The following is a 23,346-nucleotide window of genomic DNA, read 5'->3' as shown; positions in this document are numbered from 1 at the left end:
GGTGGAAAGAAAGAGCAACTAGAATGAATTCCATACACATGAAATTGTCAAAGAACTAACTTAATAAAAACAAAAGAATCGACTATTATCCACAGAGGTCATACTTTATTATGGTGTGTATCAAGAGAGATCAGTATATAGAAATATTAACAGGTACAGTAAATGGACTTTTTCTGTGACGTTTAAACATATTCCTTCTCAGCCTTCCCTGTAATGGAACTCATTAGGGATCTGACCCCCACATTGAAATATTGATTACCTATAATACTATGAGATAGCACTGCATCCTTCTTAGAGTGAATGCCAGCTTGCATTTGAAAATGCTTTACTTCCTTGATGTTTCCACCACCTCTCAATGATCAAAACAAAAAAGGAAGAAAGAGAATCATTTGCATTCGTAGATAGGTTTTTCTTGCTCCGGGTTCTAGTCTGAGCCCTTAAATACCACACTGCTTGGGAATCATCATTTAGTCACTTTTTAAAGTTGCTTCATTTCCATATGAGGATAATAATGGGATTTATCTGAAGACAGACAGTCGGGCTGAAAGCTAGATACAGTACACACACACACACACACACACACACACACACACACACACACACACACACACACACACGCACGCACTATTTACTTTAGTAAAGACTTAACGAGTGTCTAAGATGATGAGACATCTGCCTGTGTACTTCAATGTGCCTTTAAAGGATGGCTGAGCACAGATGTGGAAACAACAGCAAAGCCATGAGTGCTTCTGAAGGAAGTTTGGTCCTTCTTATCAAACAGACTGCTGGACCTCACCTTCTGTTCTCTTCAGCAGAACTTCTATCTGAGCTGATGTTTGCAGCCAGATGACTTTATATGTCTGTTTTCCTGAAGCAACAATTCTAAGGAGTCACAGCCAGGAAGTAAACAGCATCATGCCCATCATTCTGGTTATTTATGTTCTGAATTTATTGTGTCCTGAATTTAGATTACTGGTTTCTAGTCTCACTTTTCTGTTTTTTTTTTAGTCTTTAGTTTCTTGTGTGTGTGTGTGTGTGTGTGTGTGTGTGTGTGTGTGTGTGTGTGTGTGTAGGGGTTACGAAGGCCAGACACAACATACCCCTGGAGCTGCATTTATAAGCAGTTCTGAGTCACTCAATGTGAATCACTACAAAGATTTTGAGCTAAAATCCATTTCTTAAGCTAAAATACATGAAATTATTTTATAAAGGAAATCAAAGTTTAGACTGACAGCAAACAGAGGAGTTAGAGGCCAGGTGTAGGACATTCTGATCTGGGAATATGTGCAGAGACCCTGGGGCATTCAGAAACAAAAGCTACACAGATAACACGTAACAGAGAGATTCAGGTGCACCATGCTAACCTTAGAGCGATTTCAAGTGCCATGAAATGCATTCTCTGCCATTCTGCACGTTTCTCTCATTTCTGGGGAAATGACACTTCAGTAGGTTTCCCAATAGCAATCATAGCAGCCACAATGATGCGCTCCCTGGAGTGTATTCTCCCTTCCTCACAACAAGGCTGATTTTCCCTAATGAGCCTTTTGGTGTCAATGTGGCTCTTTATTAACCATCTCTGAACTACTGTTAGGTCTTTATGTCCTCAGATTATGTTCTTTACTGTATTGCTGTATTTCTTTGCCTTAATGCAACCACTTTCAAGAGATTTTGACTAACTGACCATAGCCTTTATGTGAATAAGTAGCAAATACTATTATGGGGTGGAATTTCTGTTACTGAGAGGGTAGTAAAAAATAAGATTTTATTTTTATCATTCTGGAACTTGAACCCAAAGCCTTGTGCATACAAATTGAGATGTATCCACAAAGGATGAATTTTAATATTTTCTTGATTTTCATGTTTTTGTCTTACTGGAGAAAAATGTTGCTTCTGAATTAATGAGAACACTCAAGGAAGAAGTTAAGAAAACATCATATAGGGCCAGGGCAAGAATCTTCAACCTCTACCTTGATGCCTGGTGTGTTTTAAAATAATAAAGAATTAAAAGATTCTGTAACAATAGCATTTACAAATATTAGTAAAATATAAAAAAAGAACATCATTAAAGCTATTTGATTTGTTTAAACTCTCTATCAGGGGAAGGTGTAACATATGTGTTTTCATTATAAGTCTCAATATATATTTATGTTACATATTACCATAATTTTTATAGACATTGTCATTTTCTTTACAGGAATTAATTATCAACAGGTCTAATCAGGGTTGTTAAAAGAGGAACTAAGAGTAATTTGCTAAATTAGATACTACTATACTATATTATTGAATATGTTTGAAAAGTGAGGCATCATGGTAAGCAAATGAGATATACATGTTGTATGCTGGCAACAGGAGCTCCTGTGTAGAAGCAAACATTTGTTTCAAGCCATGTATTGCTTCAAACACCTCTCCTACTTGAGGCAATAAATTAGATCCTCCTTCCTCCACCAAGCTCTGAAACAGAGTGAAAAAGTAAAATGAGCGAAAATAGACTATTACCATTATCCCTGCAGCAGCGGGCTCTTTTGTCAAATGTGGCTCTTACCTTCACGCGTCTAGATTGAAAAATTACACTGTGGGGAGGACCATCCAAGAACTTAACACACGCGGGATACCGATCAGTTCCTTTGGGATAGGAAAGAGAAAATGAGGAAGTAGAAAGACAGAGACAGGGTTAGAAGAAAGGTTAGAGGAAAGGAGATATGGAAATATTCATGCTCATGAATATGTTTTTTTCCAAACTTCGTTATTACAAAATAAGTAGAGTGTGGAGGCAGAGTGAATGGAAGCTCTAAGAACGTTGGTTGGTGGAGTTCATTACTCATAAAAAGTCAGGAGCAAGAAACTTTTCCTCCTAAAGATATTTATGAAAATTGAAAAGACATAAAGGATAAAAAGACATTTTGAGGTACAAAACAGAAATGTGAATTTTAATTCTCTCTTGACATTGTAAATATAGCTGAAAACAGTACATGCACACATATGCATGCACACTCATGTGAGCGTGCGCGCGCGCGCACACACACACACACACACACACACACACACACACACACACACACGTGCACACATGGTGATAAGGAGTGGCTTTTCTACCTAGGAGAATTGAAATGGTTCCCAAAATTTCACTCATAATTAAAGAACTTCTGAAATTTTATATTAGAGACCCAGACCATCTTTTCTAAGAAATGGCACTGTGAATTGCGGAGACAAAACAAATTGATCCTCCCTCCAAATCGGCCTCAGCAGCATTGCTCCCTCGGACTATTGTTCACATCTGTAAAAAACAGCTGTCTGACCTCATCAGCAGATTCAGCACAGCCTTAAAATACATTCTTTCATCCACCACACCAACAGAAAAGTCCCATGAAAACTGTCTAACATGGATGCTTAAAATAAAAGAATGTGTGGAAATATCTAGGAAAATACTTCATCATGTAAAAAACTACTCCTTTAGATTCTTACTCTGTGAAGATGTTTAATAATGGTGAAAGTGTTTTCATGCCCTAATCCAAAGAATAGGACCTCTCTAGGCAATTTACTATGTAATATTACTTAGTCTGCAGAAGATAGAAATAACTCTTTGAGACAGGATTTTTCTGTGTAACTTTTTAGACCGGTCTGGCCTCAAACTCACAGAGATCCACCTGCCTCTGCCTCTCCAGTGCTGGGATTAAAGCAGTGTGCCACCATTGCCTAGCCATACAGAGCACTTTTAAGTGATGGTAGTATTGAGCACTAGGAAGACTAGCCCTATAAGGTGTACTAATTTTAGTGTAAGAATATAGATGATGCAACAGATTTCTAGAGGCTGAGTTATAAAATAATTTTAAGAAGGATTCTGGGACAGATTGACCAAGGTTTTCAAATAACCAAAAAAAACTTGTCAGTATTTCTATAGCCATCTTCAAGACATAGGGGATACTTGCATTCAGATTTTTTGGGAACAAAATTAACAGAATGTTAGTTGTGGTGGAGCTAGGAATTGGCTCAAAGGACTGTAGGTACTGTCAAGACCAGAATCTGTAGAGTAGGCCAGTGTTAGGCTGGACACCTGGAAGAGTTTTGAGTTGACTGACTTCTCATAACCCATGTATCCACAGAGGCATCTTCGCAGTATCCCCTCCTCAAAATGAAACTCAGCAAGCAAGCAGATTAGTTTCTTCTGGGAATCCCCTCTAACTCTTTGCACAGCACTGCTTCCCAAGCACTTCCATTAGGCAGTTGACAGTCATTTGAAGATCACAAACCAAAGTATGAAAGGATGAAGTTTGCCTTTTAGAAAGATGATTCAAGAAATCATTCACACTAGTTACTACCGATTTCCTGAACTCAGATACTGAGGTTTGAGTATGAAATGTAACCTTGTTTGTACTAAGCAAATAATTAAGATCAAGGAGCCATTTTCCCTCCTTAGCCTTGTCCTTACTTTCAAATCAATCAATGTGGTTTCAGACTCAATAGAATGTTATTGTCTGTAAGTATAGAACATACCTGTGGTCTACACAGAAAGAACTCTCACTAGTCATCCTGGAATTCATGGGAGCCTGCACCATAAAAGGCTGATGATGCTTGGAGCTCCCAACAACTAACTCACATAGATGGACTACCTTGCCAACAACCCATTTTCCACAAGAACATTTAAAAAGCAACTAAAAAGGGTTTGTTCTCTCTCTCTCTCTCTCTCTCTCTCTCTCTCTCTCTCTCTCTCTCTCTCTCTGTGTGTGTGTGTGTGTGTGTGTGTGTGTGTGTATGTGTTACACAGTGCTGACATTCTAGTTCATGGTGTGCCATCTCTTGTGCTATACATTGGAACAGATAAAAAAAAAAAAAAACCTATAGTGAAGTCACAATTATTTGCACATGGATGGTAAAACGTTGATTTTCGCTAGAAAATCCAAAATAGAAGAGCAGTCTTCTGCCAGGATCTTTAACAAGTTCTTCAGGTTTGTACTCACTGGGTATGCAAAACAGTAGAAGTACTTCAATGTTCATGCAAAGGTACATAACTCACTATTGAAACCAAACCCTAATAACTTTAACACATTTGCAAAGCAACAGTATATGCATTCATATCCTGATTACAACAAATTCAAAGAATAGCTTAAGGATTATGTCATTTCTATCTGCAAGGACTCAAAGCTGGAAATGAGGCAACTGCTCGCAATAGTGACTCTATGTATTACTTAGTGACTTCTCTAACTGGCCTTGGTCAATGAGAATTTATTTTGGTTTTAAACTATAGACTAGAGAAAACAATAGAAATCTTTCCATTTTAAGCATGTATCCCCACTGTATATCCAAGTGTATTTAGCTTTTATGGAAGATGTAGAATCCTCTTCTATAGAGAGTGTAAGAATATAAACAATCACAGCCCAAGGTTTCCTATCATTATGTGGAGGAGCTATTGTTGTCTTTCCATATACGTCTCAAGTTCGCTATTTCCTCCTATTGAAATTATTTTTCCTCACTGCTTTTTGAACATTGAAATGCAGTCCAACTGAGGTGGAATCACTCTAGATGCATCACCCCATCCATCTTTGCCCAGTGGAATCCCTTCTTTGAACTCCAATAGTTTTACAGCTCTGTTCTGTCCTGGGTACTTACCATGTTTTTCTTTTGTAGTGTCTCTTCATCTTTTGAAGACCATTCTGTAAATGGTATGCCCTTGATATAGTGAATTCCAATTGAATATTTATTGAAATACTGAATTAATGGGTAAAGATTAAGGGGAAAAAGCCTGCAGACATCAAAGAGGAAATCTGATGACAGAAGTATCTATAAAAAATTTGAGAGCATCAAGTTGTTTCTGCCTGAATGATAGCATTCAAACAGCCTTATTTATTTCAACAGTCTGAATAAAAATTTCCTCTGTAATTGAAAATCAGATAGGAATTGTTTGATTTCTATTATATAAATTGCATTTTCCTTAATTCCCTTGACTTTATATGTCTGTGCTCAACAAATGGCCAGTATTGAAGACAATGGCATTAATCATTACAAAATACAAATGATGAGCTCATCAAATAAACCATAGGAAAGAATCAGACTTAAAAAACAAAAAAAGAAGTGCCATTATACAACCAGGAGAAGAGATGGCTGTGGAATTCAAGAAATAAATAAGCCTAAGAAGTCTTGTGGTGCACATAAATTTGTATCTGGTTGCTAGTCATTCTTTTTCATCCAGAAAATATTTATTGATCACATACTTAACCCCCAGCATTCTTCTTGCTGCTGAGGAGACAATTGAAAATAAATGGTTAGCAACTTCCTAGCTCATCATAAACACACACTATAGTCTTATATGCATAAATACTAAAAAGAGAAACCAAAGAATGGTGAAGAAGATCTATGAAGTTATACACATATGTATCAAGAAATATGTACCTATGGAAGTGAGGTATTTAACCTAAATCTTGAATGAAAGGATATGGGCAAAATATGAACTTGAGGAGCTCTTTCCAGTCCATTGACATAAAAGTACAAATGCCCTGAAACACAAATGTCATTATGGTCCATGAGGAAGAGTAAAAAGGCCATCTTTGTCAAAAGAGAGTGACTATGAAGAGGGGGGAAGATATACAATGAAGAAGTTGGGGTGGCAGTCATGTACCCATTGCTTAGAGCTTTGGGTAAGATTTGGGGTTTATTTTATAGCTTCTAAAGAATATGAACAGGTGTCTATGTGATTTCTCTTCATTGTCAATAGACATCATGACTGCTGCTTGTAGAGCAGGCCCAGAGGGATTGAGTAAGGGTCTAGGACGGAGCCCACTTAAAACAGTGTGCTCACCAGGGTGAATAGTGGTGGAGATGATGAAAAGTAGCTGCAGTCTGAATACAGTTAATTTGTCAGTAAGCTTCTCATTTTTGCTAAGACTTGTACTTGGTGAGATTCAATCCAATGTAGATTTAAAAACTGCCTTTATGAGAGGATTCCATTGTATTATATTCATAAGATAATTATTCTCCAACTTACTCTCCAGAGAGCTCAATGTCAGGATTAACCTAGCTCTTTGAGAGGTCAGGGTGACATGCATTGTGTCACAAGTCAAGCCAGATCCCAGAGCTCAAGGCTACTACTGTTCTGTCCACCAAATTTCACATTTTTTTATTCTGCATATCTAAGAAGAGATTTGATTTAATGTATACAGTATTTTTAGTAGAATTAAGAAAAAAGTTGAATTTAAGTAGCCGGTTTTATAAAGAACTGTTAATATGTTTGAAAAGATAGACATAATTTTCAGCTATGTCTTGTATTCTATAGACTGAAAACCATTATGTAGCAAGTCAGTTTGAGAAAATGTAATAAGTATTTTGTGCAGGACCATTCTTGGTGTCTGTGAGCTGTGTTTTCTGTGTTACTTGGGTTTTAAATATGCAAGTTTCACATTTACATAGTCATAAAATGGTGCCCAAAGATACACTTAACAAGTTGTCAAATGTAAATTTAAATGTTAATGTCTTTAAATGTTGAAATGTAAGGTTCTTGCTAGTCCTGGTCATTCTTATATTTGCTTATTCTTATACATTAATAAAAAGCAAATAATTTTTGCCTCAAAATACCTCTTTAACCAATCATACCTGTATTCAACACATCAATAAATTCACAAATTCATTTATAATGACCATATTGTACTAGAAAAAACATATTATCAGAAGTATGGAGTCCCCGCATATTCTCTTCTTATTACTATTAGTGTGACAGAACATGATATAACAGCTCAGTTTTAACCAGGAAATATGGATGCCAGTAGTAAAGTCTTCCCTTCGCATACATGTGAGTCACTTTTCCTCCTCTGGGTTCACTTCACACCCTCCACTAGGCTCACATCTGACTCATGGAGACTGCCTCCTGAGTCAAAGGCTCATTCTTTTTCCCAGCCTCCTCCTCTGGAAGCTCAATGCACTGTGCACCATTCACGCCTTCATTTGCTTGACCGTGAAGGCATAATGACAAAGAGTTGGGCACAAACCTTGCTCTCTAAATAATCAGTGAAGTTCAATCTAACCAGGCAAAAACACTTTTCCATTAGTTATGGGAAGCTAAATAATTGATTATCTAATGACGTCTCCCCATGGCTTATACTTAAAGAAAATGAAGTGAAGACATTTTAAGTGTTCAAAGATAATTTTAACTCCTTTGCTGCTCTAGTAATGATGTGTTCTGTTATTCCCTTTAGGATATTTTCCTCTAAGTTTATTTTTTAAGACAAATACTTTCCTTAGTATTGTTTGAACCTTGATTAGAGGAAGTATCTAAGTGTGGGAGACAGAAGAGTGCAAGGAGTGGGAAGTTCTTATTTTCTTCTGCTTGGGTTATTTTTGTTTAGTAGAATGGGGAAGGACTGTCCTGGAATAAGAAGGGAACCTCATCAGTTGATGAATGCACCCTAACCAAGGAGAACCAAGAACATACTGGGTATTATTTTCTGTGAACAGTGTCATTGGTTACAAGGTGTGTCAGTTTTGTTTCAATGAAAACCCAGTTTGTCTTTGATGGTACCATATCTAATTGAAGGGAAATGAGTGCTTTTTCTTGCTGTGGAGACACTACAGTAGATGCACACAAATTTGCTAAAAAGCAGTTTGTAATAACTTACTCTGTCAAAGCTATTGATATTCAATTCTGTCTTTTTGGAGATAGTATTCACAAAATTCAGGCATGCTGAAGGACTGTTGCAAATTTTACATAATTTGAAGAGATAATAGATGGGTTGCACTTTTCTGTCCCAATTCCAGTGAGTAGAGAGAGGATGATAATAGAACATGGTTACATTCTTCCGGCTCAGGGTCCAGCATGTCCCAATCCCATTAAAACATTCTATCTCTTAAAACCACAAATATTTTAAATATTTAAGTCTAAGTTTACTAAGCCTAAAACAAGCATAGAAGACATTTTCTCACAGGACATCAGAGCAAACACTTCCAAGATTGTAGATGAGAAACTAATTACATATGTGAGAAAAAGAAATTGTTTGTATCTATAATGTATTGTTAATCACTGCTATAATCCAGTGTCAATAAAAATTACTTTTTAAAAGGTATCCCTACACAATGAATCATAAAAAATATAACTAAAAGAAAAAACTTTAAATGGTTTTACTTTAAACATAGTTAACAAAGTAACTTTCACTCTAGAATTATAGGACTCACACTTTTACAGCCATTCTGGCTTTATCACTCTGTCCCACTAAAGAACTATAGGAAAAAGTTTACAGTAAAACAGAAAGATGAGACATATTTTTCCTTCTAATACATCTTTCCTCCTAGATAAAACTAACTAAAAATGACTGCCCCTCCCTTGTGACATGTGATAACCAGTGAAGCAGGATTTGCCAGATTAATAGGCACACAGCCTGTTTTAAGAGCCACTGGTACTCAAGTAGGGGACGAAGAAACGCTAGAAACCCGCAGAGATGTTTTGCCTGCTAGTTTCTAGGTAGGAGTAAGCATGCCTCCATCACCCTCAAAAGGGGAACTGAAAACTTAGAGCAGCTGCACCCCACGCAGAGTGTTGCAGCACCCATCCCATTCACGAGCTGCCCGCGCATTCTCTGATTTTCTGCTGAGGGGAACTAATGCTCATGTCATGTGAGAATAAGTTTTCAATAAATCATTTACCAGGTGGCAAGTAGAGTTTGAGATGAATCATGTGCGCTTGGATTTTCTACAGACTCTTCAGGGAATCCAGAGGTTATTAAAGTTGGGACTTTAAAAAAACAAAAAACAAAAAAGCCAAACATGCTTTCAAAAAAAAAAAAAAAAAAAAAAAAAAAAAAGCCGGGCGTTGGTGGCACACGCCTTTAATCCCAGCACTCGGGAGGCAGAGGCAGGCGGATCTCTGTGAGTTCGAGGCCAGCCTGGTCTCCAGAGTGATTGCCAGGATAGGCTCCAAAGCTACATGGAGAAACCCCGTCTCGAAAAAACAAACAAAACAAAACAAACAAACAAAAAAACATGTTTCTTACTTAGATTTAAAAAAAAAAGAAATGATAACTTGTAGTTAAAATTGCTTTCTGAAGTATCCATAGACCTTTGTTAAAACAAATAAACAACAAATAAATAAGAGTCCAAGATTTGGTATTTTTAATGTATTAGGGTGGGGGGAAGCCAGGCATTGGTGGCGCACGCCTTTAATCCCAGCACTCCGGAGGCAGAGGCAGGTGAATCTCTGTGAGTTCGAGGCCAGCATGGTCTCCAGAGCGAGTGCCAGGATAGGCTCCAAAACTACACAGAGAAACCCTGTCTCAAAAAACCAAAAACCAAACCAAAACAAAAAGGGTGGGGGGTGTTATGAATACTTATTAAGCAACTGAGACAAATGGTATGTGTTTGCTTTCTAAAATTACAATTTATAAACATAATTTTCTGTGTGTGGCCAAGTGGATTTGATTCTCTTTGTAAATGGTGGGAAAGAGGAAGCAGAAAGGAGAAATTGATTGGCAACAATGATAGTTCACTGTCTGGCTCTGATTGTAAGGCAGACAAGTTTTTTAAATATATCTTGAGTAGATTCTGTTGTTTATCATGGGAAAATCAGTGATATTCTGACACTTAATGACACTATATATGTCTATTCCAGACCTATAATTATACTGCCCATAAAATTTTAATTGTTACTTCAATGTAGGCACATTACAATCATTGCTGATTCATGATTGAAAAGAAGTTAAAAATTGCTGCTCGATCTTAATAATTTCTGCTGCTAGCACATTATTAAGAAAAAACATGTTTTCTTCCTGGAGGATCAGTTTGTATTACAGGTTACAGTGTTTATAAAATGACAATGGCAGGAAATGTATAGGGATGTGGTCTCTAAAGTACACAAAAATGCAGGACAAAACCATCTCCAGAATTTGAAAGAACATCCTTATTTGAGGAACTGTGAGATAGTCTTAGATGTTTGCTTGATGATAAGAAATCTTCAGAAGGAACAGGAAGGGACTGTCCAAACTACTGAATTATCTGAAAGAAAGACACCAATGTTGTAGCTTGTTCATTGCTCTTGAGTTCTGTTAATGAGGGTTGTCTAGTTCCCAGTTCCTAGTTCCCAGTTGTCAAACTGCAGGAGCCATGCAGCTTGCACTACAAATTCATTCTGTGACAGATATACTACATTGGTCCTAAGGTTAGTTTTGCCAGCTTTCTTCTATACTCAAGTATTTTTATCTCTTTCAAATACCCATTAAAGAAAATTTGTCAATGATCAATTAGCAGGAGCAAAATTCAGGAAGCAGAGTCTCGGTATTTTTGAGGCAGGTTACAAAAAAAGAAATAAAGAATGAAAGAAAGAAAAGTAGAAGAAAGATAGAAAACAAAACAGAGAAACCATCTGTCATCTGTCACACACTGGTGGCATGAGCAAACAAGAGAGCGTCTTGTGTCTGTATTGTTGGAGACTGTGCTAAGAGACCATTTCCCAAGTCCTAACTTAGGACTTTGCTTCATGGATCTTAGTTCTTCCACCAAGCACCTTACACATCCTAGTCATTCACCCCCTCACTGAGCTATGCCCACAGCCCCTTTTGATATAAATACCTGTCCAAGTCCAAGAGAATATATAATATTGAATTCACATCTCCATAATGTTGCTTTCTTCTACATATCATTTTCAAGAAATAAAACACATTTTGTTTGTTGTTTTGTGTTCTGAGACAGATTCTCACTCTGTAGCTCAGGCTGGCCTGGAACTCACCTGGAAACTAAGATGGTTTCCAGAACCAATGGTTCTCTTTACCTCAGATCCCAAGTGCTTGATCAAAGCCATAAATGGCACTAAATTCTTAATACTTTCCTGTACAGGCAAGGTGATTTAGTGACTGTGTGACAGTTCTGCACAGGACTCTTCAGCGCTCTCTCTCTCTCTCTCTCTCTCTCTCTCTCTCTCTCTCTCTCTTGTTTGTTTGTCAAGACAGGGTTTCTCTGTGTAGCTTTGGAGCCTGTCCTGGAACTCTCTCTGTAGACCAGGCTGGCCTCCAACTCAAAGAGATCCCCTTGCCTCTGCCTCATGAGTGCTGGGATTAAAGGTATGCACCATCACGGCCCGGCTATTGTTCTCTTTTTAAAGTATACTAAAATTTCCCCATGAGCCTCTTCTAGGGACTAGCCATTATGCTTTGGCAGAATCAATGAAAGGAAGCAAATGTTCATCTTCACAGCCACTAAAGGTTCTATACAACCTGGAAAACCAGCCTAACCAGGTCTCAGTGGCTCTGACCACTCCACTACACACTAACAGCACCTACATATTCTTTAGGGCAAATCATTTTCACAAATGAACATCTTCAAACATCACAGCATGAGCATATAGTGGGATGAGTTATCTTTTAAAAAATAGATAATTTAAAATCCTTCTTCCTCTGGTCTCTGCCCCCTTTGTTTCCTCTTCCTTCACCAACTTTAGAGTGTCCAAATCCACACATAGTAAGCAGTCTATTACCTAGTACACCTCCAGGCCTTGTTTGCTTTCATGTAAAAATTATATTTAATACTTAAACTAATAAATTATAAGCTTTATATTTTATCCCTAGCAAGCTTCCAAGAAGATCTCTACTTTAAAAACAAGTGGGGTGTATGTGTATTTTATGCTTTCTAAAACATCAACTTAGAAGTAGCATGAATCTGTCTTTTATGTATCAGTCTATGGAGATCTGAGAGAATACTACACTATAATCAGTAGTATACATTGTCAGTCTTATCCTAAGAAAGTACACCTTAACTATAATAACTTGAATTTTTGTATTATTTCTTACCTCTAGATTCTCTAAAATTTTACAAAACTGCATTCTTATTTGCTCCAATTTTTAAATACTCATTTCACTGCTTACAACTTGGACAGTATATGTAGATGCTAGATAGATAAAGTGAGACATATTTACTTCTCTACACACACACACACACACACACACACACACACACACACACACACACGAAAATAATTAGGCCTAGCTAACTTTTCCTACCATTTTCCTGCCTCAAAGATGTAATTACTGAAGGTTTCGATAAGATAACGAGGTTTTTAGCCCCAGTGTCAGCCACATGCGTGTATTACGCATGTTCTACCTCTCAGAACAATGTGGAGTTTCATCTCTCTGGAGCTAAGACCAGTTTTCCTGGGAGCAGCCAGCAGAGCACATGGCTGCAGCTCCATGGCACCATGGAGGTGTGTTTTTGCTGTGATATGGCCCAAATGCATTTTCACATACAATAGTACAATACACGACTTAATAAGTGAAACTGTCGCTTACATTTGATAGCACTCCTTATTCTCCTGTTCATTTTATAAAATCAGAAATCCACCTTTGACTGACCTGAGCCTCATATTTAATATTTTTAGAGCAATTACCTTTCCCTTACAGGGTTCACTTGTTTTAGTTGTTTTTTTTTTTTAATTTAAGAGATGAAACACTTCACTATAAAAATGAAATATAAGTTAAGTATCTAATTCTGTTTTTGAAACTTCGAACTTTTTGTTTGACTTCAACCTTTCCTTAGAACAATGACACTACACATCACTTCAGTTTGCTGCTTTCAAGGTCATGACCGGGATCAGACAGTCCCCATTTTTTGATACAATTAGAAGATAAAGACCTGTCAATTCCCAGAGGGCTTAGCCCAGAGCTCTGAGCAGAAGTGGGTCAATCTCCCTGCCCTGTTATCTGTCTAATTAATGATGCATTTAGTTCAAGACTCATAAATCTACTCATCCACTTCCCCAAACACTTTACATGTACACAAATTCCCCTACTAGGTATTACCATTTCCAAAAAGGTACACAAGTATGGACCTTAAAAATCTCCAAACAATACCTTTCAAATATATTGTCTTCCTCCATAATTCCTTGCCATTTTTGTGCCTAACTGTTAACCATGTCAGGGTCCTGAGATCACTTCCAGATACTATACTGCGGGAGAAATGACTGCACATGCCAAGCATGTGTTTAAACAGTCAGGAATGGAAAATGAGTACTTATTTACTCCCAAGGGGTTACGTGGGTGCACATCTCAAAGTATTTCTGTGCTGAACCACTTGGGGACCTACACTGCAGTTGCTGCTTTCCCGGTTTCTTCTGTTACTGTTTGCGACTCACTTGTAGGCAAGACTCTGTTTACCAGCTTCCTGTTAATTATGGGAAACAGATTTTCTTAAAATGTTAGGGACACTCATATAATTCTTGTTCAGACACTTCAGACAAGATACCAGCCCTTTAGCATGTCTACAAAGCAGCAAGTTCAGCTGAAATGCATGTGTTTCTTCTCTTACCCTACAACTTCTGATCTCTTCCTGAAAAGGCTGAAAAGGCAGAAACAGCTTCAACCCAGTTGTGAGACACTGAAGTGACAAATTTACATACTTGGGTCGTCTGCAGATGAAAAGTGTGAGTTCTGAACTCTACTGGCTCAACTGAGTAGCAAAATTCAACTCAAATAGTAAAATGCTATGAGACAAAATGTATTCTAATGTAAACCTACAAAGAGGAAAAACACTGCCTGGTGTGTTACAAAGCTTCTCTTATAGAAACATCTGGTCAGTCCATCTATCTTGTTTTTGTAAATGCTCGTCTGCCCCTTGATGTGTGGGTGCCCCCCTGTCCCTGTCACTCTGCTCCCTCCTCTCTAAAATATCAGCAAATATATTTGCATACATTAAAATCATAAAGAACCCAAAACATCTGGAAATTTTAGAAGCAAAGCAAAATAGTCAGGGGAGAAAATCCAATTTTAAAATGCAGATGTTTAATTGTGCTGTCAGTTTTGGTACAAGGGAGTAAGAGCAGAAATACCCAGAAGCCACCAGAGGAAAATTAAAATACTTTCTTTCTTAGGTCCTTGCCATGGCAAAAGCAGTGAAATTGGTAACACAATATGGACAGAGCCTTTCTAGGCTAGGGTCTGAAAATGTTACTATGTACAATTTCATAAATAAGCCATTTCTAAAAGCACAATAAAAAATTTTCATGTTCTCCCTTTCCCTCCGGTCATCAACATCAAGCAGTTATTCGGGGTTTGGCTTTCATCAATGACAAGCTCTTTCCCCCACCCTTCGCGCCCCTTTCTAAGACCCTCTGATAGTGCTGAGTGGCCAGAAATTACAGATGCAGGACAGCTGACAAATGACTGCCAGGCCCCTCCCCCAGGGCCTTGGCAGTCACAGCTCCTGCCAGAACACGCCTGAGCACAGCGCGCCTTCCAGACAAAGACACAAAGATTCCATTTTCTCAAGGAAAATAGATTTCATGTGTAAAACACTGGTGAGAAAAATTGAAAGCTGACACATATGTGCGGTCTCCAAGAGGCGGGCCTGAATCTCTCTGAAAATTGAAATTTCACTTGATTGCATCAAACTCTAACAAACGTTATTTAACCTAAAAGTATTTCAGTATAAACGACATCTAATGGTAAGATGTTTTATTTGTTTAAGCACGTGGTTAAGAAGGTAAAAGACTTTAGAGCTCAGTAAAGAGATATTGATCATAGACGACTGTTGAGTAAGGAGAAATCGAGGCTGAGTCAACAAAGTTAAGAGGGATATTCTTTTGTTAATTAAAACCTTATTGAATCAAAGGGTTTAGCAAGATAGTATTAAATTCTTATGAGTATATTTCCTGTGGAAAGAATCTCCTCCTAGCAGCCCCAGGATGTCATTACTGGAGAGGCAGCGAGTAGGTTATTAGAGATGAAACCTTGGCGTGTCAGCCTTGCCAAGCCTGCAGGTTTTGTCTCGTGGGCCCAGAGCCCTTGCTTCCACAGCGAAGGCCATCTGCTTGGCCTCCCGTCATGCCAGGCAACGTGTAGGTGCAAAGGCCAGGATGGAGAGACAAAGAAAGGCTATCTCCTGAGTAAGATTATGCTTGTCTTCTAGTCTGCCTGGATGCCCATCCACATAACTCAGAAGATGAGTTCAGTGTTTGCAGAAAACTTAGCTTTAACACACTTAAGGAAGGAAGTGAACCCTTAACAGGCTAATGTATAATGAAGAGCAGCTGTCAGGGGTAATAGAGCAAGAAAACACATTGAGGATGTTTTAATTTTTAAAAAAGCTGTACAGCAAATTAAAAAACAAATAAACAAATGAACACATTTTGTATTTTCCTGTACTTTTTTCAAGGTCCTGCAATTCTTAAATTTCTTTAGCCTGTAGAAACATCAGAGTAAGAGGGAGAGAGCACGAAAAAGAGAGATTATCAAATATTTCAGAATCCAAAATGAAGTATTGTGGAGGATAATGAAACTATTAGGTAAACCTCTCAGCTGCTAAAATACATTATATAAACTATTCACAAAAATATACAGTTCAGGACACTGTAGCTATCATGTCCAATGGTGTGTGTGTGTGTGTGTGTGTGTGTGTGTGTGTGTGTGTGTGTGCTAGCATTTTAAAAGATATTTCTAATATTAGCTAACAAAACTGACACTTCATGTATGGTATTAAAATACTGTGGCTATGTATCAATATGCTTTTGAGAAGCAAACACCAGTTTATCTGGAAGCATAATTTTATTCTCCATTCAGCCATGCTGCAACCTTCCCCCTGTTACATCAAAGGTATTGCAGGTTGCAGAAAACTTTTGGAGAACAATCTTTGGGGAAAACGTTCTGTTCTAAATACAGATTCCTGTGGTGAGGGGAAAGGATGTGAGATATTTACTGTTTTAAAAACTTGAACGTACAGCATGCTAAGCAGCTTTGTCTCCCTCGTGCATTCATTGACATAAACCAGTCCAGAGCTCTGAATCAGGAACACGGCTGTGCTGATGGGTGTGTGCACTTTTCATAATATTTCATCATCTCTGTAACCCTAAGTGCAATACTCTGCTTCAGATTTTCTTAATGTGTACACCACATGTTTACTCATCCATGTTGATTCTCCCTGTTCTCCCTTGACCATTACTCTGCTAACCGAGTGACACAGGCAGAGGTAGAATAGGAAACTTCCCACCAGAAAACAGACTTTTTCAGTCTCCTCCCACCCCAGATAGCCTGTGTCAGGAGGACGTGCGGAGTGGTTGGTACCCTTCTTCACACTGTCAGCCAACAGGTTCATCCTCTCTTTTTGAGCTGCATCCTAATAGGCCCCGGAGTTCAGCTCCAGGAGACAATGAAAACAGCCTGTCCTGGGAAGGAGACAAGCTGTGAGATTAATAATAATAATAATAATAATAATAATAATAATAATAATAATAGAAGAAAGACCGCCACAAGCTTTGGAAATAAAAGTAAGAGAAATATATTTAAATTTAAAATGCATAATGGCAAACTTAAGAAAGTCAACAAACAAATAAGAAACAGGTTTTATGTTTGTTTGTTTTTTGGTTTGGGGGGATTATTCTTCCTTTGTTTCTAATTTGCTAGGATTCTCTAATTCAATAGTGAAAGGAAACACTTTTACATTCACTTGACTGCCTCTAGCCCAGTTAAAAGAATAAATCACATTACTGAACCACAGAATCTCTTTTCTGAGAACTTACAACTTCAACAATGATCACAGGCTAAAAGAATGATATAAAAATAGCATGATGTCACTAGGTAAGCTCTTCTCTTAGAGAAATGAGATGATGAAAACAAAACTAACATACTTAAGATATTTTAGAAGAAAGGTAGATTTCATTGATAATTGGAGCATTTAAAAATATTTTAGATGCTTTTGTGTGTGGGAAATGCATTCCAGAGAAGGCTAATCCTTATAATTAATGCATAGGCTCAAGATAGCCAACATTTTAAACTTACTTTTACCAGGGTCTTTTATTACTAGAAAAGGTGTATTTATGGAAGTGGAGAACTTCAGTGGTCTTTGGTACTAAAACTAGCCATAAGATGGTGAAAGTGGGTAATCCTTGTGGATTGATGGATGGAAAGTCATCTCTATAAAATGATAACAAAGAGCTTAGGATAATTTGCTTGATGTGAGAGAGTCTTTTCTTGTTTTGCATAGGCTCTGGACACAAGAACTAATCCATGAAGGAGACTGAAAGCAGCTCCATCTACGTGTTCAAAGGCAATCCAGTAGGAACCGGGCAATGTGCATGTCTCTGAGTAACATAGAGGTTGGTTCACTGTACCCTACAATTAGGATGTGATTAAGGTACGTCATTTCTTTGAGCTCACTCAAAACACTTTGTTCTCTTCATATTGAGAGTTTCTTTTCTGTTTTGACCCAATGTCTCCGTGATCTCTCTCTCGTCTCTCTCTCTCATCTCTCTCTGTCTCTCTCTCTCTGTCTCTCCCTCCCTTCTTTTCTCCCCCCCATTTCTTCTACCCTTTCTTGCTCTCATTGGCAAATGTCTTTTATAATTTATGTTGTTTACTGTACTTGCATTAAATGTAGGCTGCATCACTTAGGCTAGCCAGCAGCCAGAGCACCTCAGTACACAGGGGAGGAGCGGCATACAGGAACCGCTCCCACTGTCTCATCAGGGTCGTTCTAATAAGCATCTTGGTACCACTGAATGCAAAGCTGCAATCAAATGACAGCTTTCATCTTCATGCTTTATTAAATATAAAAGTAACCCTCGAAGCCCTTTGAAGGACCCAAAGACTAAACACACACAAGAAAATAGATCAGCAAGGCTTTTAAAAACATGCTTGCACAAAATCTGCAAAGCACCTTACCATCTTTATCAAGAAAGACATCTAGGTAAATTATGGCTTTTAATAAGACACATGACAATCTCAATTATGAGGGTCATTATTGTTTGTTCTCTGTGCTGTTTTATGTTCCCAGCAGGGTGTTTTTCTTTTTTCCCCTTCACATCCAAAATTTCAGGACCATCTACAGTACTCTGTGTATATAATGTACCCCACAAAGATACAATAGTTTGTGTTTTACTTGTTTTTAGTAAAGCCTCCCTCCCCTGCCTGCACCAAAAAACAAAAACAAAACAACAACAACAACTTCATTAAGTAGCCAGACAGACTGGAACTAGACAGTTATATATAAGAGGGATAAAGTGAAGGGTAAAAGGTTATAATTTCTATCTCTGTGATGGCAAAAATTCAGCTCCTGTAGTCAGGAGCCTAAACCCTGGAAGAGCAGACTGCCCAGTTGGTGGTATTCGGGACCCCACTTTTCAGGATGTGCTATGTGGCATGGTGGGAAGTCCTCACTGAATGCCTTCCACAGTTAGTGACCACCACCCATACCATACTGTGGCCCACTTCCCAGTCTTTGTATCCCAATCTTTGACAGTTCCATATTTGATTTTCCTTCCTCCTATTTCCTTACTTTAAAGAACAGCAAAACAAAACAAAAGCAGCAGCTACCAGGTCCCTTGACTTCTGTCCATGCTGAGAGCTCCTAGAGAAAAAAAAGAGGGGATCAAAGAGCATGTTTTCAAAAGAGACACTGCATCTAAAAGCATCCTCAGTGGACGGGAGGCACATGCATGCTCTGTTGTAGATTTTTGGTGCCAGACCCTCCTCAGGAATACACAGATTTTAAAAGGGTTAAAAGCCAGAGACTTGTCTAGTGTGTGTATTCACCATGCACTTGAGATTTTCAGTCCTTTGTTTAGTTTTAGCTTCATTTTTTATTGAATTGTAGAGATGATAGGAAACATAGGAATTGTCCAATGTGACTCCTATCAGTGAGAATTGGAAAGTCCTGAAGGTATATTCTAAGACCTAAGTCTAGCTGAAAGTGGCATTGGTTTTATTACAGGACTGCATATATGTACACCAAGAAATCACACACACTCGGAGTGGATGTTGTAGAAATGTTTAAGTAGAAATATAGTTATCCAAACGCACACATAGAACAAACTGGAATTACCATCCAACACAGACAAGAATGGGTTTGAAATTGCCTGAGGATATTTTTCACACAGCAAACTGACTTCAGTTGTTTATCTTTTGACATCTGTGTACATATGAAGCTGAACAAAATTCTGCTCATAATCAAATATTTTCTTTTGGACACATGTGTAACCATCCATTTGGCCTTTTTGTATTCTGATGTTTTTTTTTACTCACATTCCTATAGTTTTGAGTACTCAGGAGGAGGCCCAGAAGAAAGGAAGGTAAGTTAATGCATAAGTCACATTAGGCCTTTGGAAATTCATTCCTTGTTTTCACTTCTTAAACAACTGGGTGAGATGGCAGCCCACTTTCTCAGTTATGAATATTCCCATAGAAATGTTAGCTGAAGGAACAAAGAGAAGCATGGCAGACAAAGCAGTACATCTTCTCGTTAGAAGAATTGGCAGGATTCTTTGCCAAATACAGTTTATTCTGGAAGATATGATTGGAATGATGTTTGAAAACAAGATATTAAGTAGACCAATAAATATTTATGTACATTAAAGTTGTGAAACTTTTTTTGTTGTTGATTTTTGAGACAAAGTTAAGAAGGCAAGCCTAAAGTGATTTTAGGAAATAAGAGCACCATTCTTCTACAATGTTTGGATTGCAATATTTTAAAGATGGCTGTCTCTTCAGTGCCACATGAACATTTTGACAAAATAGTAACCTTTAAGTGGTTTGCAGTCTCTAGTAGCAAATGCCATTTGCTTTGTATGCAGGACAAATATCTCACAAACTGGGGTTGCAACTAAGTAAAACAGGAATTCTAATGTCATATTTTTAAAATAATTAAACCAGAATTTATCAGTCATATTTCTTCAGTGTTAACTTTACATAGTAATATTATACTATATTTTGAAAGACATCTTCAGTCAGGGAAATGTAGGAACACTTATGGGAGGGGTCACATTATGCACACTTGAATGTATTCCAGACCTACTAGGGATTTTTGAAGGCACACTGAAAGGTGTCTGTTAATCATAATTCATCTCATTTAGAAACACTTTAGCATATAATTCTGAATTGAGAAAAATTACAGATAACATATGGCCTTATCAAGAACACTGTTTACACCACCATCAAAGTGAGCACATGCAATCTTACATAGCAGCTTGCTTTTTCCCAAGAAGGTGATTAACTAAGATAGACATTCATGTGGGGCATGAGACATATAACTCAGAATTTCAGCACAAAAAGAAACCTTCAGTACAGACCCCCTGCTGATGCAAACCAATTAGCTGTATTTTCTGCACTGGGGTGGAAACTCTTTGGAGGCCTTAGAAATTAAAGTGGAGCTTTGAGTAGAGAAAAGGGGAATTTCACTCATCTCACAGGGCCATACCACTGAGGTGGAGGCTCTTATTTTCTACATGGACACAGAAATTATAGTAAATGTGGCCAATTTATGTTGAGTAGAGAGCATGTTATTTTTCTCTAGGTCAGGGTCACTCATCCTGACCTCTGCTGATATTTTAGTCCAGATAATTCTTTTCATGGGGAGATTCAGCAGCTTTGGCTTCTGCCTGCTGGGTGACAGTCTCACTCTCCCTTAGCTCCTCAGATTCAGATACAGGCACAGGCCCTTCAGAGACGAGCCCTCCCTGACTGAGAACTACCTGCTTAAGTATGTTGGGTTTCTTCCTTGATCTACACATAATACAAGTTATATCAGAGCTTCGAACTCACTTAAATAGAACTTTTGTGTGCAACCATTTTCTGAACAGAGAGAAGAGCTCTGACACAAATGCTTCTGAGGAACATTGTTATCTATGTATGTTAAACTGCAATTCCAGCTGTGAATTCATCATCTGCATCACTCATGTGGTAACATAAGGATTTTAAGGGCCATCGAATGTGGACCAATGCTTTATTTAAAACTATTCAAAGTGCCCAGCTATGTTGACATAAAATACTTGCCCTCATTTGGATACTAAACACTTTTCTCATGTGTTTTCATTAAATATAGTAATACGTGTTCAAAACAGAGTTTTGATAACAAGAAAGAAAAGAAGGAGATTTGAATGATTCTATGTGAAACTGAGCTCACAGAAAGAGTCCTAAATGTACTGTGTCATCAGTTTGGAATTTCTGTAACTACGGAACAGTGTTCTTGGGAATGCTCATAAAATATTGAACAATGACGAAAGTTTGAAGAGATTTTGTAGGACCATCAGGAGTGTGAGTTGAAAACTTGGTCCTTTTTAAGCAGTGAGGATGTGGCAGAGAAACAACAAACTTGATACATCTTTCTTTTGTGTATGCATGAATATGTTTTTATGCTGGTGGTGATTTTGATTGGAAAGAAAAACATAAAAAATATGATAGTCACACAGAAACTAAGAAGATAGGTGATCAAAAGAAAATGTTCTGTGAAGTATAGCATCTTAGGCTTGAAACAGCAGAGAAAATACATTCCATGGGCTTAGTTCTTTTCCAAGTTGTTAGCATTCTAAGAATAAAAATGCTACATGGATAATCTACATCTATAAACTGATAAAGAGTAACATGCTGCCTAAGTTTATAATTGTCCATTGAGCGAGACTGTATGTGTATTTGCACATACATGTGTATACACATGTGTACATGTTGTGGACTCCCCATTGTGCACCTGTTTGACAAGACTGATTTTCTCCTTGTTTGTTTGAGTTTTTGTCAATTTTTCTAAGGTGTCTGTGGTTTTCTGCTTTATGACCTCTTCCAGGTGATGTGGAGGCCTAAAAATTTGAACATACCATGTTTATATATCCTTATGTGTTTGCAGTTTGAGATTTTAAGTCATCTGGATCCATGTTTAGTGAGCTGGCAGTCTTTCCTTCATACATGTACTCTAAGGCTAGCTAGACATGGGCTCAAATCCACTCAGGAGTTAATTGTAACATTGCCAAATTTACAGCCATATATCAGTAGTATCAAGATTAAGACATAAGAGGCAGAATCCTTTAGAGTGCTGGTTGTAGTAACTATGTCATACGGCGGCATTATGCTGATCTCTCATGCTTTCCTTCAGGACTTCCTATAATGGTTAGGATTTGCAATAATATGTCACTTTAAAAAATAATAGTGGAGTCTTTCCCTGGAGGTAAATAGCATGATGTAAAATAAAAGGAATATATATTATATATATATATATATATATATATATATATATATATGTATGAGAACATTTTGCTAGTAGGTGTTGCATGTGAAGTGAATGAGTTCACATTAAGAAGAAATTACAATTTGGTTAAAATGATAGACTAGGAAATGGTTTTCAGCAACTTTGTTACTAAAGCCACTTCCAACTATCACAGACTTTTCTAGATCAGAGTTTCCTAAACTTTGGTTGTATCAGAACTTCTTGCCGGGCATTGGTGGTGTACACCTTTAATCCCAGCACTCGGGAGGCAGAGGCAGGCGGATATCTGTGAGTTCGAGAGCATCCTGGTCTACAAGAGCTAGTTCCAGGACATCCCCTAAAGCCACAGAGAAACCTTGTCTCGAAAAACCAAAAAAAAAAAGAACTTCCCAAAGGATTTGTGAAAATGCAGGCTGCTCAGCTTTGGGCCTA

The 23,346-nt window shown here is 37.8% G+C and overlaps 1 long non-coding RNA gene across 1 annotated transcript in view; it reads left to right on the top strand.

The window, feature by feature from the left end:
* LOC118238890 overlaps positions 1 to 22,890 on the top strand; it is a 37,354-nt gene extending 14,464 nt beyond the window's left edge. Inside the window, exons 2-4 of the long non-coding RNA XR_004770286.1 lie at positions 17,932 to 18,081; positions 19,978 to 20,014; positions 21,521 to 22,890. This is a non-coding gene — a long non-coding RNA (uncharacterized LOC118238890). The remainder of the gene's footprint in view (positions 1 to 17,931; positions 18,082 to 19,977; positions 20,015 to 21,520) is intronic.
* Positions 22,891 to 23,346: the final 456 nt, after the last annotated feature.

This window comes from Cricetulus griseus, chromosome 5, assembly GCF_003668045.3.
Source record: "Cricetulus griseus strain 17A/GY chromosome 5, alternate assembly CriGri-PICRH-1.0, whole genome shotgun sequence".
Taxonomy (NCBI): domain Eukaryota; kingdom Metazoa; phylum Chordata; class Mammalia; order Rodentia; family Cricetidae; genus Cricetulus; species Cricetulus griseus.
Note: the sequence above shows the minus strand (reverse complement) of the source record. Positions and strands in the feature narration are given on the sequence as shown.